This window comes from Cebus imitator, unplaced genomic scaffold (genome assembly GCF_001604975.1).
Source record: "Cebus imitator isolate Cc_AM_T3 unplaced genomic scaffold, Cebus_imitator-1.0 Scaffold31, whole genome shotgun sequence".
Lineage (NCBI taxonomy): Eukaryota > Metazoa > Chordata > Mammalia > Primates > Cebidae > Cebus > Cebus imitator.
Genome location: NW_016107346.1, coordinates 5099533 through 5117806, shown reverse-complemented (window position 1 = coordinate 5117806; position 18274 = coordinate 5099533).

Here is an 18274-nt window from a genome sequence, read left to right as displayed (position 1 = left end):
GGTGAGCAAGGACACTGCTGATTTAAAGCATTTGCTACTTTCTATGGTGTAGTCTCACCATGTTCAATTTCACGCTACTACTTTGAGGCTACTGAATGTAGAATTGGGAAAAGATGCACAGAATTAGCTCTTGCTATCTAGTGCAGACATACCACTGCACATATACTGTTACTGAATGTGTGAGTACCTAATGATGGGTGGATGGATAGATGGATGGAGGGAGGCAGGAAGGGAAGGAAGTAGGGAGGAGGTAAAATTTTTCCTTCATAAGGATATCAAATTAGCCAATATATTCTGTTGATTAACTTTTTTTTAATTCTTAAGCTTTGTCTTTCAATGCCATTTCTGTGCTAATATATTTTGTTGAAAACCTTTAAACAACTATTAAGGACCATTAAAATATTGGTATCTGGAATAAACAGAATAGGAATTCTGTCATAAACAGATACAGATTTGAAATAGATTTGAAAGTTTCTCTTAAAAGTACTGGTCAGTGCTTTGCTCTTTAGCAGCCACAATTCACTGCACTCTTACATATCTTAACACTTGTGTACTTGTGTAACCTTAACTACTAGATGTCTATAGTTGACAAATTGCCCAAAGTTCTAAAACATTATGGTTCTATAATTGAAGGAGAACTACAACTTTCAGCAACTCACGTCTTCCTTTTACTTACTAAGAACAAGGAAAATAATGATTCTACTCTTGATACAATTTTTTGGGGACTAGCGTATGACAGCCCATTTATGCCTAGTGTCTCATTATTGGAACACTAAGCATGTGGGAATTATTTATATCCTACTGCTCAAGGTCATAGCCAAGATCTGATTGCAAAAATTCCAAAAATTGCAACCTTGAGCATAATGGTTTAAATTCTTAGTTAAGTGGTACATATTTTACATTTTGTCCCCATTGTATTGACTAGAAATCTGAAGACTTGAGAGAATTCTTACCTAGTGAATGACTACGTTCCTTGAGTCACAAGTATGAGATGCTAAGCCCAATACAGAAGCTTTATAAATGTTTTTGAACTGATCTTGTTGGTAATTAGTCTATATTCTAAATTTATGGAGTGTGTATATATACACACATATATATAAAGGAAATATATATAAATCTTACCACAACTTAAGCATTACAGGCCACAATATTTATTTCATTTATCAAGTCCTAGTCTCAGTTTGAAATTTAAAGACGGTAAAATATAATAAAATTCACATTCAATTAAAATCTTTAAGTTCAGCACAGTAACGTGAGAAGTACAACTAATCATTTGGTATAATTCCTATTGCTTGTATTTGCTCTGCTTAAATTTTTTTTTCCTGTAGATTTCATCTTACCCCTCTCAAGATGCTACTATCAAATGTGAAAAGAAGACATTTTATGATCCAAAAGCAAACCCCCAATGTAGTAAAGTTCATTACATCTTAAATCTTTCCTACTACACCTCCAGCTATACTAAGTGTTTAATATTTTGCCTTCTCTACAGGCCACATGCAAATCTTCATGCAGATGACTTAGAGCAGTTGTGCTGAATTTGCAAACCACATTTGCAAAGACATGGAGGAGATGATAAAAACAGTTGCTTTGTTAGCAAAACATACACATATGTATAGTATGATGAGTGCTGTAATAAACATAGGAGCACACGTATCTCTTCAAGAGCTTGATTTCATTTCCTTTGGATGTATACCCAGAAGTGAGATTGCTTGGCTGTACTGTAGTTCTATTTTTAACTTTTTGAGGCACTCTCCTACTGTTTTCCATAACTGCTCCATCTTTTTGCATCCCTACCATATGTGACCATATGGATGAACCTGGAGGACATTATGCTAAGAGAAATAAGCCACTTGCAGAAGATCAAAAGCTGCCTTATTCCACTTATAGGGGGTATCTAAAACAGCCAAACTCATAGAAACAGAAAGTAAAATGGTGGTTGCCTGGGGCTGGGGGAAGGGGAAATGGGAATTTGCTGTTCAGTGGGTATATAGTTTCAGTCATACAAGATGAGTAGGTTCTAGAGATCTGCTGTACAGCATTAGTTAATACTGTATTGTGCACTTTCAGTTTGGCAAGAGGCTAGATCTCATGCTATGTATTTTTAGAACAATAAAAAATGTTTAATTAGATGCTAAATAAAATGCTAGCAAATTTTAAAAATAAAGAGGGAGGATATTGTCTCTAAAGAGTTTTCAACACTATGGAATAAATAGATTGTTATTTTAGAATCATTTTGCGCATCTTCCATTTAAACATGCCAAAGGAGCCTGCTGCTTAATGAACATGTTAATAGCTAGAATATCATGTTCAAATCTGCAAAGGAAGGATGCAACATTTATTTAAAGGAAAATTCTCATGTATTTCTATGTAGGCACTGAAAAATTCTAAAAGAGCAACTGTTGGAAATCTCAACATTTATAAAAGAATAATAGCATAATTCAGTGATTTATGGAAGCCATGTTGCAAATAATGAAAGACAAAATATTTAAGTTTAAAATAGAAAAAAGTAGAAAGTGCCTAAATATCAGTATAAGAATTAATAAAATGTGCAGGTTTCTTGTCTCTTCTGTCAGCTTCATATCCCAAGCATCCACATAGCTTGATGACTCTAACGTTAAAAAAAGGTAATAATAAAAAATTAAAAAGAAAAACAGAAAAAACAAAAAAACAGTGAAACGCAATCACTTCCACCTCTGTGACTTTGGTCCGAGTCTTTCTCATCTCCAATCTGGATTTTAGCTGGTTTCTCTGCTTCCAAGTTTGTACCTTACCATCCTGTTCTCCATATGGCAGTTAGAATTATCCCTAGACAACTAAAATCAGATGAAGTTATTCCTAGGGTTGAAATACATCACATTCTGGATTAAACACTTACTGGAGTCTAAAATGCCAAGGCATGTAGGATATTTTATCTTTTAGACTTCACCGCCAATGACTTTCTCTTTTTCTCTCAGCAATTCAGTCTCAAGGGCTTTTTCATTATTCCTTAAATTTGCCAGGGATGCTTTATCTTTGTAGCCTTTCTTTCCTCTTCTTGAAATTTTCTTCTATCAGATATCTGTGGAGCTCATTCCCTCGCTTTAATCCAGCTTGGGTGCTTGGGTGTCACCTTGTCAGAAAATCCTTTCTCGACGTCACTATCTAAAAATCCCACTTTTAAGGGTAGATGGAGACCCTGTCTTTGGCTATTTGACTCCTGTTTTCTGGCCAGTTCTTTTGAAGCCTGTGCTTAATTTAACCATGAGATGTACCTTTTGAAACTTCTCCAGCAATTGTAGTAGGTGACAATCTAAACATAAAAGTGCTTAGAAATTGCAGTTATCATGTTGAAACAGTGTTCTTTTGTTTCAAGAGTCACATTGGATTAGATTAGTTTGTCCCTGAGAATACATATTGCCTGCCAGCGATCTCCAGACATCCTAAACACTGCCCCAAAATAAAACCAGACCCCCAGCCCCAGGAAAAGATCAACACTGATATAGGACACAGCATGGTGTGTGTTTGCTCAGGACTCGTGTCTTCTTAATTAAATATTTTTCAGCCTCTGTCTCAGAAAATGGAAAGCGCAATTAAAGTAACACATGACACATAGTGTTTTAAGTTTGTCTATGAAATGGAAACTAAAGGCCACAATATTATACTGTAGCCATTACTAAGTAACTTTCAAATATATTCTTTGTGAACACAAACAATAGACCAAGAAGTCATAAAATGCCTTAATTTCATTAAACAAAAAATGATTGTGTAACATTTCCTAAGAGTGATATTATCATTCTATAACCCTAACTGATAATAGTAGATGGGTGGATCATTTTAGCACGTTTTAAATAAAGGGTGGCCGCCCCTGATTTAACATGGAATGTAGTCACTACCAGGCTGAATCATTCATATTCTTTATCATGCCACCTACGTCTGTCCCAAGAATGCTGCCAAAGAAAGTAATACTGGTGACTCCCAGTGTCCAGGAATTTATCAAAAGTTTTTTTACAGAACCATACTTTCAACAGCTGAGTTGTTTGGAAAATAATTGGCATGCTACTTACTGAATTACAAGAGAGTCTATTTGTAATTAAACTTGGAAGTCAAAATGAAAGCCTTTATGAGATTCCAGTGAAATCTAAGTGTGAGATCAAAGGCAGTGGAATGTGTAATTATATCACCCAAAAGCTTTTTTTCAACAAATAATTTGGACTTGTGAACCTACTAAGTGATACATGCTAATCACACGTTCACTCATTTAAGTTCTATATTCAATCCGAGACAAGCGAGATTGTATTTTTAAACATTAATAATTTATTTATAGACTTAAAAATTATAACTTATTTACTTCCTAAATTATATTGAGACAATTTGCAATAATTTTAAAAATAAGATTTTTCTTCCTAAAATGCCAATAGAATCCCTTTGAGAAATACAGTACTACCTGAGAAAATTCAGGATTACATTATTAATGGCAAAGTGGTACGGTAGTATAATTTGGGGAGTAGAGTGGAAGAAGGAAAAAGTCTGTTGGTTAGATTATCAGCAGTTACTACCATGGGAACGTTATGGAGCTATTCCAGAACAGTCTTGGTCCAGCTGAAGCCCCATATCCTGTTGATTTCTGATTAGCACACACTCCCTGCTTGCTCACCCAAGGCAAATCAGAATCGAGTTTTGCATGTGGTGGATGGGATCCACTTTTACAACTTGAATGCTACATATTGCACCAACTACCATTTTTATACGTGGTATTTAATGTGTAATTTTTGGATCAACCTAATGATTATACACCTCTGTTTACTTTGTATTATATGATTAATAATGACATAACAGAAGTGAGCTGAAATTCTCCCACTACTAGAGTGCCATGTAATGTAACAGTTTAAAACATAGTCCCTGGAACTGCCTGAGTTCAAACTGTCACTGGTGTTACTCTGAAAAAATTTCTTAACACTAAAAACTCAGTATCTTCATCAACAAAATTGGAAATAATAAGCAGTGATTAAATATATGAACTGTAAAACAAAATGCCTAATTTCAGTTTTGGCATTTTCTACTTACATTCTGTGTGACCCAAAACAGGTTATTTAATTCGTTGCCTATGCCTGAATTTTCTGATTTATAAAATGGCAATAATAATAGCACTGTATCCCAAATAGTTCTTAAGTAAAGACTAAATTATACTATTATATACCAAATTGCCTTTCCAAAAGATCATTTTAAAAATTGCCTCTATTCTTGGGTACTATCAGTCTTATTTTTGACAGTCTGATAGAAAAATCAATTGAATATTTAAAATAATCCTGACCAGATGAACTTTTTTCATAGATATTATAGTCATTTTTAACATTTATTCAAAATATTTGCAGTTCTGTTTATTGTTATTAATGTTTCCTTGTAATTTTGTGGAAGCTTGCTATATGTTAAGAACATTTCATCTTTGTCTATTTTTATTCATTTATTAATTCTGCAGATATTTACTGAGTGCCTACTGTATCCTAGAAACTGCTTGGGACACAGCTATGAACTACTTAAATCAAAATCCCTGTCCTTATTCAGCTGATGTTCTGGCATTGAGACCAAAAATAAACTAATCAATAATTGTATGTTCTAGGGAAAAAAAAGCAATCAATGGATATAGAGTGCTTAGATTGCAGGAAGATTTATTGTTTTAACTAAAGTGGTCAGAGTGGGCATCATGAAGAAAATGACATCTGAGCGAACTTTGAGATCACCAGGGAAATTACATCCACAACACAGCAACTAGTGAATACAAATAAGACAAGATTTGGTTGAGGTGCGTAGGAACAATTAGCCAGCAGCACAAGCAAGAAAAGGTGGAGCAAAGGAGAAATGAAGGAGGACAGACGGTTAGGTCTTTGTATGATATTATAAGGTTTTACCTTTAATTATGAGTAAGAAGGAATTTGAAAATTTGTGGCAGATTTTCATAATGTGACTTATTTTTTAACAGGTTCACTCTGTCTGTAATCTTGACCATAGACTATGGGGGCAAGGACAGAAGCAAGAAGACCGATTAGAAGTTTATTATAGTAATTCAGGAAAGAAATGATGGTGTCTTGGGTTATGATGGTAGCAGTGAAATGTTAAAATGTAGTAAATTATGGATAGGTAGGGCCAACAGAATTCACTAATATATTGGATAGAGGGTATTCAACAGAGTGGAATCAAGAATGACTCCAAGAATTTTGGACTGAGCATTTGGAAAGATAGAGTTTACATTTATTCTAATGGCAAAGACTATGAAAAGCAAGGGTTTTAGAAACACTGTGGAGTTCAGTTCTGGACATGTTAAGTTAATATGCTTATCAGATACCCAAACAGAAATACTGTGTGAAAAGCTGGATTAAGAGGTTAGAGTTCATGGGAGAGATCCAGGCTGGAAATGTACACGTGGAAGTCACCCAACGGAAGGAGCTTAGGCTGTAAGATTGGGTGAGATCTCAAATGGAGTGGAGTTTAGTAAAGAAGAGATCTTGAGGACTGAGCTGTGGAGCAATCCAGTGTTACAAGTTCAAGGCAATAAGTCAGAACAAGCCAAGGCAGTGGAGAAAGAAAAGCCAGTGGCTGAGGAGAAAACCTGGGAGAGAGGAGTCACTTGGGAACCAAGTTAAGTGTTTCACAAAGAGAATGCCCATGGTGCTTATAGGTCAAGTCAGTCGAAGACTTGAGTATCACCAGTTCAATTTTGTAAGATTAGAAGTCACAGTGACCCTTGTCACTAGGCAAGGGCAATTTCTGTGGAGTTGTGGAAGCAAAGTCTTGATGGGAGGGAATCTTAGGTAAAAAGGGAGAAGAATAATTGAAACAGTGAACAATTATTTCTAGAGATTTTGCCTTAATGAGGAACAGAGTTATGTTACAGTAGCTGGAGGATTTGTGGCATCAGTAAAGGATTTTTTTTAATGGAAGAAATTAAAGCATATGTTTTTTATGGAAAGGATTTAGTTGACAAGGAAAAACTGATAATGCAGAAAAGAGATGGAGTAAAGCCAAACTTTTCCCTTGAGAGGTTGAAAGAGAATATTATCTACTATAAAAGTGGAAATATTTGATTTGGATACAGAGAAAATTATTAGAAGTAAGAGAGTAAAAAGCTACTGATGTTGATAAGTAGATATTTGTGGAGGTGGGGAAGTCTGCAATTTCCCATCTGATTTTTCCTATTTTCTTAAGAAAATAGGAAGCAAAGATTGTCAGCTGAAAGTGAGTTTAGAGCTTCAGAATAAAAGAAAAGTTGTAAACAGAGATCTGGATGGAGTAGGAGAGTGAATGATATAGGAATATATAAAATGGCTGATAAGCAAAATAAAGACCCATTTGAAGTTAGTGGTGATAAATTTGAAGACAAATTCATCAGTATAGTGTTTTTCCTAGTATTCATCTGTCTAGGTGCAGGTGTATAGTATGAGGAGTGATGGATTTAATGGAAATTGTGATTTTTTAATAAAAAAGAAAGATGTCAAGGAAGTTATGATTGGCTTTGGAATTTATTTGGTAAAAGAGGGAAGTGAGTGAGATTTTTTAATGGTAAGATTGATGATAGTTGGATAGATCCTAGCAGTGGTCAAGAGATGGTTAGGGTTTGGACATTTTCTAGCTGTGAGATGGGAAGAAATGTAGAGATTAAAGAGTAATACATATTAATGGTTTATGAATGTGTAAAAACCTATCTCAAAATTTAGTTGTTAAAAAAAACAACCATTTTATTATTATATCTCATGATTTGCAGGCCAGCGATTTGGGCAAGACTTAGCTAAATGCTTCTTCTACTCTGTGTTGTGTTGTCTGGAGTAACTTGGTGGTTTTCATCTGACGGCTGTCTTTATCTCAACAAAGTTCAAGACAGCTCAGCCCACATTCCTGGTGCCTCAATGGACTTGGCTGGAAGGCTGACCTCAGCTGGACACTTTTCCATGTGGCCTCAGGTCTTCTCCAGGTGGATTCTGCAGAATGGCTCTTAGCCTTCTTAGATGGTAGCTCAGTGCTCCAAAGTGAGTGTTTTAAGAAATGTAAAGTGGAAGCTCCCAGTCTCTTAAAGTCAGGTCCCAGAAATTGATACAGCTTTACTTCTGTTGTATGTTAATGCTCAGAGCAATCAAAAGACCTGCTGAGGTTCAAGGAAAGGGAAATGTACCTGACCTCTGATAAGCAGAATACTGTATCAAAAAAATGTATGTCCATAATTAATCTGCTACCACAGTGACGTGGATTTCTTGTGGTAGGTGATAGAAATAGAATAAAAAATCTCAGTGCAATTAATGTTGATGGTCTCAACATAGGAAATGGAGGCAATGCTATGAGTCTTCAGCAGTTGAAAAGATGAAGGTCTCTCTAATGGCATATAGAGTTCCTGGGCTTCCTCTTCACCTTTCCTGAGGAAAGCAGGAGACCTGGGAGAGGTGTAATATTATACTAAAAAAGCTGTACTGCCTTTTAAAAATCTGCCGTCAAAGGACTTGGGTGATACTCTATATGTTGAAACTATTTCTTTGTGTTTCTATATTTATTCATTAACTGTGCTTACCTTCTACCTATATTTTGTCGTTGTATTTTATTGTTTTTTATTTGGCTTCATTTGTTCTTAAAAATAGTATGATTCATTAGTTTTTTTCACTTATGGACTGTATTTCTTATTATTTATATTTTTCCCTGCCCTAAGATTATAAAAATTAATAAACTGATTTCCTTCTTTTACTTGATAGTTGCTTTTAAAATGTTATAACAAAAATTAAGATATATAATACAAATTATCATATAATTTTGGAGTAATGAGTATGGCCAGTTCCCCAAAAGACCATTCCATGCCCTGTCCTAATCACCTATCCCTCTTCAGCTATCCACTGTCCTGCTGCTCATGACAATCTCTGCCTTTTTTCCCTCTAGAATTTTATCACCTAAGCATGTGTCTCTAAACATTATGGGTTTTATGTCCCCATGTCTGTGCACACATGCATGCATGTGGGTGTGTAACTTTAACATAATAATTTGTTTTGTACTCTTTTGTTACCTGTCAATTTCACACAAAATTGTGAAAGTCTTCTCAACTTTTGTTTGCAGCCTTGGTTCATACATTCTTATTGCTGTGTGTACTATTTTGAATGAATATATTAGAAATAACTTATTCAATTGTTGACAAGCATTTGATTTGCTTTCAGTTCGGAATTATTATGAATAGTAACATATTTTCTTGGTGCTCATTTACATGCATTTCTGGAGTGGTATTGAAATAGGTCTAAGTTAAACATGCCTTCGGTTTGGTATCTGAACATCAAATGCTGTCCCGTTGTAGGTGTACCGATTTACACTCTCACTGCCATGGGGTAGAAGTGCCTTTCCACCATATTCTCCAACCAAAATGACCATGAGTCACTCTCATTTTAGCCCTTCTGTGTGTCACAATGTCTCACTGTGGTTTTAGTTTGCATTTCTCTGATTACTAATGATGTTAAAGGACACTTTTATACGTTCATAGACCATTAGGATATTTTGTTTTGTGAGGTTTATTATAATTTTCCGCTAGGTTGTGGCTCCTTTTCCTGTGGATTTATGTGACTTTGTCATATATTCAGGAAACATTCCCTCTGATGAATATATATTCTTTTTACATAGTCTAGTGCATTTATCTTTCCCTTTATTTTTAAAGGAAACATATCCTTTTACCAAAGCCATAAATGTACCCTCCTGTATTTCCATCTAAGATTTATTGTTTGACCTTTTACATGTACAATCCACCTAGAATTAATTTTGTGTGTGATGCTGATTTGTCTTAAACTTCATTTATTTTTCTGTATTGATACGGACTTTACTAATTCAACTCACTGAAAGGTCATCCTTTCTCCATTGCTTTAGAGTGCCACCTTTTTTTTATAAATCAAAGGTCCCTACCTGTCAGTTTGTTTCAGGGTCTGTGTTACTTGTTTATCATTTTAGTTAGATGTAATTAGTAAAGATTTTAAAACAAATATTTGTATCTGGTAAATCAAGTCTCCCCACTTCTTTTTTTATAACAGTGTCTTAACTAATCTTGGTCCTTTGCATTTTAAAATAAATTTTATAATCAGCTTGTTAACATATAGCAAATTTTAAAAATAATAACCGTTATGTTTTTGCCTGAGAGTGCCTTGACTCTCTAAATCAATTCATATGAGAATAATTGACATGTTTGTATGCTGAGTTTTCTAAGCATGATCTTTCTCTCATTTATTAACTGTTTTTGGCTTATCTGAGCAATGGTTTGTAATTTTCCACATAGAAGTCTTGCACATCTTTCTCAGCTGTAGTCTGAGGTATTTGATATTTTCACATTTTGTAGATTATCTTTTTCATTTTATTTTTCTGTTTGTGGCTTATATACAAATTGCAGTCATCTTATATCAACAAACCTAGTTAAACTTGCTTATCAATTTAATTAATTAATCTTTGGATTCTATTGGGTTTCTACATTCAAAATTATATTACTCAAATAAGACAATTTTATTTCTTTCTTTCTAATCCTTTGGCCTATTTTTAGCCATCCTCTTGTGCAGACTGTCCATGTATCATGTTCAGGAAAACTTGTGCAAGCAGACTGGTTATCTTGCTTCAAAGTCCATCCCAACTGTAAAACTTCTGTTATTTACTATTAAATACAGTGTTTGCCATTCACACACACACATATATAAAGTTCCTCTTTCTCTAATTTTTGAAGAGCTTTTATCGTGAATATATACAGCCCAGCATCATACAAACAACCTTCCCATCTGGGAGTCGAGAGTGTGCTTTTTTTCAGCTGCTCCTGAAGATAAGACACAGGGGGAACCAGGCTTCCCAGAGCAGATGCACCAAGATGAGTTCCATTCACAAGAAAGCAAAGTTAGGAAGGAAGCACCAGAAATAATCCCATTATTTATAGAAGACATGAAGGATGGTGAAGTCAGTTCCCTTGGAGAAACCTCTAGCATCATCTGTTAGCATCCTGGATAGAATTGCTGGTTTCTGGGTTTCAGCAGTGAGTTATTTGTTGTAGCAACTCTTGCAGTTTTTTTTAAAGTTTTTCCTGGATATGTAGCTACCATCTCTGATCATCTAGCCCTCTTGGAAATTATCTGATCTGTCAAATATCCGAAATATCCTTTCTGTTTAAACCATTCAAAATGAGTTCTCTTCTTTTTCACTAGAAACCCCAGCTGATATAAGTGAACAGTGAACGGAAGCAAATAGACAGCAAGATCTGTATTTCAGACCACAGGCAAAGGATAGCAGAAATCCATCACATCAATTCCAATGCTACCCACTTTAAATTTAGCTAAGAATTCAGATCAACTTTGCTTGCATTATCTTAATGAAAAATAATTGTCTCTTCTAAAACTGTTACTTCTGGTTTTGCTGAGAATGCTAAGCACTTAAAAATGCAGATGGAGGAAAAAAATAAGGGAGTGAAGTTGTGTGTGGCAGTAGATATGTTTAATTTAATAAAGTACATTTATTTTTTTTCTGTTGCTGTAACATAATAAAGTGCATTTAAAAATTATCCAGGAAAAGATTTCTCAGCCTTAACACTATTGATATTTTTACAAGCTAATCTTTATTGTGGGCAGCTGTCCTGTGCATGTGGTGTTGAGCGGCATCCCTGGACTCTGTCCATTCAATGACACTAGAGCCCTTACCCCAGTTGTGACAACCAAACATATCTCCACACATTACCAAACCTCACTTGGAAGTGAGAGAGGCAAAATTGCCCCCCTGCTAATAACCACTGATATCGAATGGTAAATATATGACAAGAATGCTGCCCACTGCCCTTCCCATGCATATCAGAATTATTGGTAGTGCTTCCCAGCACTATTTTCTCTTGAATCTGATTTGACTCAGAACCTTTCTCCAATACAGCACTGTATGCAGCTACCATTAATTAGGAGGAGCTGGAGTAGAAAAGAAAATACTATGGATATCCCTCTTGTTGTCTACTCCTTGGTGAATGTCCGACTTTCCCAACTCCCAGTTCTGTGCTGTATACTCTTGCTAATCTAAAATTTTTCTGGGCTCCAAGTTTCTAACTCAAGTTGAAAAAGGAGTATTTAGGATTAATTGAAGGTGCAGTTCTTTGTCCATTACTCATTCTGCGTCTCCTACATAGTGAGGCAATGAATGGGTCCTGCGGAGAAAAACTAGCAAGATAGTGGCAAGGTAAGGACAAAATAATTTAAGCTATGTAGCAACAGACTCAATGTAACTGAGGACTGTTTCCTTGGGAGTGTTTGAAGAATTTGGCAGTAGGGAATAATCAAGAAAGGATTAAAGGATTAATGATGGTAATTATTATCAACAGAGTGTCACCTGTTATTAAAACCTTATTATTATTTATAATGTTTAATCTCTTATTTAATTGTGTAATAGACACCAGTTAAAATACATTTTAACTGTATGCTGTATATATATGGGCATCTTGCAAGTTTGTGAAACAAAGGTATTTTAAAAGTGCATCATCCTCAAATATTCTTTCTAGTATCACTTTAGAACCTCCAAAGAGGTATTTTTGAAAACTTGCAAAATAGATTTCTGCAAATTGGTCTCTTTAAACCTTTAAATCTTTTATTGCATATTTGCCATTGGTGTGAACTATTGAAAAAAAGGGTATTTGGGGCAGACCTGCATTCTATATTAGACTTAGATTCAAATATAGTTGCCAAATAAAACATCATATATATTACTTCTGTGGTTTGAGTAACAGAAATCATTATACCCATTGTTACTCTACTTTACAGGAATAATAATCTTGACTTAGTATGACAATTACATCATATTTCTTGAACAATACTTATAAAAATTGGAGTTTCTTCACTTCTTTTGACTTATCGCTAGTTTTACAGGGGACATTTCACATCTCTGTGCACATAATTCTTTGCTTACTTTTCACTATGATCAGTGCTCAATATAAACTTCAATTTTTAATATCAAATTAGTCAGTGATGCCCAAATCATCTGATAACTGACAAAATGCAGGTTTTCCAAGAGAAAGATGGCAAAACCAGATCATAACAATCATTACAAAGCAATTATCATCTGCACTGCCTCTAACCTGGGTGAGTCATCCCTCTGTATTGAGCAATTCTAGGACCAATAATTGACCTAGAACCAGCAGGAGGAAGTGGAAGGTCAATAGCTTATTGGGGAGCCAGCCTCATGCATTGCCTCCTAGCTTTTAGTTAAGTTGCTTTGCTGAGGCTTAAGAGAGGATGAAAAAGAAGAGAAAAATTGACAGCAAATGGGCTTCTTTGGCCTGTCACTGGTCCTGGTATATCCATGACTGAAGAGAAGCACCTTTGAGTGTTGACATGAACATATTTTACACTAATTCATTCCATCCACATCCATTGAGTTCTCACTATACATATGTAATATATACATACACACTCATATATTATATTTGCTGAAAGAGATAGACAATTGTCCCTGCCTTCTCAAAGGTGAAATTCTTGTGAATGATGTTTGATCGTAATGATATGTTTTGCATAAAGCCATGAGGGGAAAGGTAGTTTTTCATATCATTGCACGTGTAAAAAATGTCGAGAGAGAAATACAAAGGTGTGAGGTTGTTAATTCCCGGAAAAGAACCTCAAAAGATCCTGTGGACAGTGTTCTCCAGTGTATATAGTGTGTGTCTTACTGCCTGAGAGGGTCTTCAATTATGGAAAACAGCTCTGAGGCCATTGGCTTAATAGATAAGATAAAGATTGTTAGAATAAAATAAGTAAACCAGAAAACAAAATAAAACATGTAAAACCAAAGTGGAGTGCCAAAGATGGCAAGTAGACAATGTGACGATGTGAGAAGAAAAAATAGAAAGTATGAATGAATCGTCAATAAATGAGACATGGGAAACTACTTACGAAGAATGCCTGAGTCCTTCAGTGAGCAAAAGGAAGAGGCTGGGCATGATAGCTTATGCCTGTAATCCCAGCACTTTGGGAGGCCAAGGCAGGAGGATCACTTGAGGTCAGGTGTTCGAGACCAGCATGGTCAACATGGTGAAATCCCATGTCTTCTAAAAATACAAAAAATATTAGCTGGGTGTGATGTCACACCTGTAATATCAGCTACTTGGGAGGCTGAGACAGGAGAGTCACTTGAACCCAGGAGGCAGATATTGCAGTGAGCAGAGATTATGCCACTGCACTGCAGCCTTGTCAACAGAGTGAGACTCTGAAAAAAAAAAAAAAAAATGAAAAAAAAAAAAAAAAAAGGAAGACTTTTCCAACAGTTAGCTATTCAGCAGTGGAACAGTAGGTCTGCTAAAACAGTGTGCCACATTCAAGCAGAGTCAATTACAAAGCATTGTAGGAAAAGTTAATTATTTATATATTCTAAAATCCCTAACTTTAAAATTATATACAACAAAATTAAATACACTGACAAGGGAGAACTAGTGTAGTCATATAAAATGTGGGAAAATCCACTATTGCCCTTGTATAGGCAAAACATTTTCTACATTTTACCTTAATATAAAATAGAAAATTAGGCTTTTTCATCATTTTTCTCAGTGAGGTCAACCCATGAAGATGGATGACCCTGAAGTCAATTTTCTTAACAACTAATCCAAGCTAAGCCCATTCCCTCATATAGAAAATGGCAGTCTACTGAAAAATTCACAAATGCATGTTGTAATTAATGTATGAAAAAAAGGGATGGACAATGGTTAAGGCAATCAACATGACTAGAATATGAGGCATCTCATTAATCATAGCCCAGCCAGATTTCAACATTAACAAAATGCATCATCTTTAATTTCATAGTTACCTTCCAATCCAAATAGAACAAAACATACAATTAAGTCATTTAAAGTAGTTGGATTAGGTCATTGCGTTTTTTGGGCAAACCCTTTCCTTTAAAAGACAATGGATTTCTTCATAGGAAACTCCAGTTGGCAGGCCTGCTCTTAAATACTGCCCACTGGTTTTGGATCTTTCCTGAATATTAGAAAAGTGCCCAACTCTCCTAAAATAGCTACTTATTTTTGAGGTATTACTCTTAGAAAATAACTTATAAGATTTTCCACTATTTCTAATCTTAAGCTTTCAGCATTTTATCATGACATGCTTGCTACTGATTTTTTTTTTTTTTTTTAAGCTACACCTAACCAGATAAAGGAAGCTCCCTTTTATTTCTGGTTGGCTAATAGTTTCTGTTACATATAGCTTGAATCTAATTCTTTATGTTTTCTCATATCATCATATGATTTTCTCTTTTTGTTACTGTGGTGTATTGCATCTATTGATTTTTAAAATCTTTAACCATCTATATATTATTAGAGTGAAACCAAATTTGGTGTTGATATGATTTTATTTCTATAAATCACTGATTTTTAAGGATATTTTGTTTAAGATTTTCAAACCAGAGAGATTGGCCTATAGTTTCCTTACATGTATTGTCCTTGTTAGATGTTGAATCAAGATGATGCTAGCCTCATTAAGAAAGCTGGGAAGTGGTGACTCTTTTCTATTCTCTAGAAGTTCATATAAACTTTCTGTTTTTTTTTTAATATTTGGTAAAAATTCACCAATAGTGAGGTCTCACTATTTGAGAAACCTGGATAAATTGCACAAAGAATTATGTGATATTTTTTACAATTTCCTACATGTCTAGAATTAATTCAAAATAAGATTTTATTTTAAATTCACTGGGGGAAGCATCTGAGTCTGGAGTTGTCTCCTTACCTCTCCAGTAGGTGAAAGATAGATTCTATTTCTTTAATATGTGTGGGAGCATTTAAATTTTCTCTCTTTTATGTGTCAGTTTTAGAAAGTTTTGTGTTCCTATAAATATTATTTCTTATATATTTTTATATATATTAGGATAAAGTTTTTCATAATACTATTTTGTTACCTGATCAGTGTCTGCAGGATCTATAATGATACTCTCCTTCATCCTGGATATTAGTTGCTTTTTAAATGTTCTTTCTCTTTACCAGCCTTGCCAGTTAGGCATCATTTTATTTGTCGTCCCTGAAAACCATTTTTTGGCTTTGTTGATACTTTCTATTATATTTTTAAATTTCATCTATTTCAGCTTTTTCCCCCCATTTCCTTGATTCAATTTAGTTATTGTTCTTTTCCTATGTTGGCTTTAATTACTCTTTTTTTCTCTAATATCTTGTAATGGGTTCTTGTATTAATTTCAAGTGGTTCCTCTTATCTAATAAATGAATATAAATTTCCCTTCAACTATGGTTTTAGCTAGATCTACAAGTTTTGTTATATAATGTTGTCATTATTATTCAGTTCGAAATATTTTCTAATTTCCATTGTGATTTAACCTCTGGGTTATTTAAATAATATTTGTTAATAATTATGTTATGATTAATTTGTAGCTTAGTTCTACTATAGTAAAAGAACATACTTTATATGGTTGCATTGTCTGAAATTTGTTGAGACTTGTTTTATGATCCAGGGTTTGGCCTATTTGGTGAATTTTCGATGTGTGTGGGAAATCATGCATATATATCAGTTGCTGATACAGTATTTTTTATTTACAAATTTGGCTGTCAACTCGGCATGATTAAATGTGTTGTTCAGAGCTTATGCATCCTTGCTGAATCTTCTTGGTCCTTATGTTACCCTGCAAGACCTGTGGTTAAATCTCCAAATATGATTATGGATTTTTCTTTCTCCACTAGATCTGTCAATTTTACACTATTTTAAGCTATTTAATTTGATAGCTATAAGTTTAATATTATTATATCTTCCTGATGATGTCACTAATCACCATTAAATATCTCCCTTTATCTCTGCTTCTTGCCCTGCTTGATGCTAGTGTGTCTATACTAACTATATTCTAGTTCATGTTTGTATGATATACATTTTTCAAATGTTTTCTTTTACCCTTTCTGCATTTTTTAAATTTAAGATTTATCCTTTTACAAGTAACATCTTTATATTTATATTAGAGTATTTACAATATTCATATTGAATGGAATATCTGATATATTTGAATTTAACCATCTTACTATTTGTTTTCCAAATTATGTTCCTTATATTTTTTCTTCCTCGGTTATTTATTCATTAATTATTTTTATGCAAATAATTTTGAAAATTCAGTCTAATAAAAACAAAATCCACAGCAAAGATAATACTTATCAAAATTGAATTTAAAAAACAATATCCTTTATGACAGTGGTCCCTGGGGAAAAAAAAATGGACATCTAAATAGACCTATAACCGTTAGAGTAAGCAAATCAGCTGTTTGAAACAAACCACAAAAATAAACACCAGACCCAGAGGGTTTACAAACAAATTTAAATGGCCTATTTTAGAAAACAGAAAATGAAAGAATACACACAATTTGTTTTATGAAGTTTTAACAATCCAACCAGAAATTAAATATCTGAGAAAAAACACACAAGTCAATTTTTATTTATCAGCACAAATGCAAAATTATAATATTTTATCAGCAAAAAAATATATTAAATTACATTAATAGTATTCAAATTAAAGATGGGAGAATTAATCAAAATATTTGACTATTTTAAATAAAATGTTCATCTATTTTACTTTTACATTAGCATATTTAATATTATTCACAAATTAATGAGGATAAAATTGTGATCTCAATATATTCACAGAATTCATTTAATAAAATCCAATACCCAATTGTCTTAGTTTTTTTGTGTTACTATAAAAAAATACCTCAGCATGTATAATTTATAGAGAATGGGAATTTATTTCTCACAGTTCTACAGGATGGAAAGTCCAAATTAAGGTGTCAGGAGGTTCCCTGTGTGCTGAGGGCCCAGTCTCTGTTTCTAAGATGTCACCTTGAAGACTGTATCCTCACTTGGAGAAAGGGAAGGAAGGGCCTTAAAGAGCCTCAACTAGTTCCCTCTAGCCCTTTTATAAGACACTAATTCATTGAAGAGAGCAGAGCATCTTCATGTCTTAGTCACTTCTCCACAGGTGCCACCTCTTAATACCACCACAATAGGGATTAAGTTTCAACAGGTCATTTGGAAAGGACACATTCAAAACATAGTACCAGTCTTTATTAAAAAGCAAAAAAGCCTTTTAACATACAAGTTCCTTAGTCTGATAAACCTGATCACAGGTAAAGAAAAAACACTAAAACTATCCAATTGAAAATATAAAGAAGATAAAGACATGCTATAATCATTCCTATCAAACCTTGTCTGAAGATCCCAGGCAATGCAGAAAAGGGGGTGGGGGCGGAGGGAAAGAAATGAAAGACAACAGAATTGGAAAAGAAGAAACAAAACTCTCCATTATTCACAGTGAACCAC